We start from the raw sequence: 760 nt of genomic DNA, 5'->3' as shown, positions 1-760 counted from the left end.
TACCTCACCCAGCCCAGTGTCTCTTATTACAAGCGCACTGACCCCATCATGAGGGTTCCACACTCATGACATAATTACCTCGCAAGAACTTATCTCCAAATACTATCATACTAGGGACTAGAGTCCATATAAATTGTGGAAGGACATAGACATTCAGTCCGTAGCAGAGCATGTGGTTTAGCTTGAAAGACTACATGAGGTCTCATACACATCTTAATTATAAATTTAGGTCTCATGAATTCTGCCATCCCGTAACAAACCTCAAAGCAATGAAATTGTGTTTAGTGGTGTCTGCAAAGAGAGAGGTATGGCAGATCTCAAAGGGGGGGAGGCCTCGAGTTAGCATTCCACCTTGTCACATGGAACCAAATGAAGAGAAAGTTCCACCTCAACTCGTGCATCTTAATTAATTGATCAGTAAGTAATAAAGACCAATTCCCCCCCCCCCCCCGCTGGCAGTTTACCACTATTGTCAATCCCTTTCTTATACTATTTTTTAAAATCTTTTTTTAAATTTAAAGACATGGGGTACAATTCAGGGTTAGGTATACAAATGTTCATTATGCAGATACCCTTGTTGATGAGGTATACCCCATTTCCCTGGCAGTTTCCCACCCACATTTCCCTAGCAGTTTTCCACTACTGCCAATCCCTTTCTTATGTTATTATGATAATTGTTCAAGGTCTGCTTATGAGTGAGAACATATGGTACTCTGTGCTTTGTTTCTGTGATAGATCACTGAGTATGATAGACTCTAAA

The sequence above is a fragment of the Carlito syrichta genome, unplaced genomic scaffold, assembly GCF_000164805.1.
Source record: "Carlito syrichta isolate Samal-C Ts95f unplaced genomic scaffold, Tarsius_syrichta-2.0.1 Scaffold145301, whole genome shotgun sequence".
Lineage (NCBI taxonomy): Eukaryota > Metazoa > Chordata > Mammalia > Primates > Tarsiidae > Carlito > Carlito syrichta.
The sequence above is the reverse complement of the archived record's forward strand: the minus strand, read 5'-3'. Positions refer to the sequence as shown.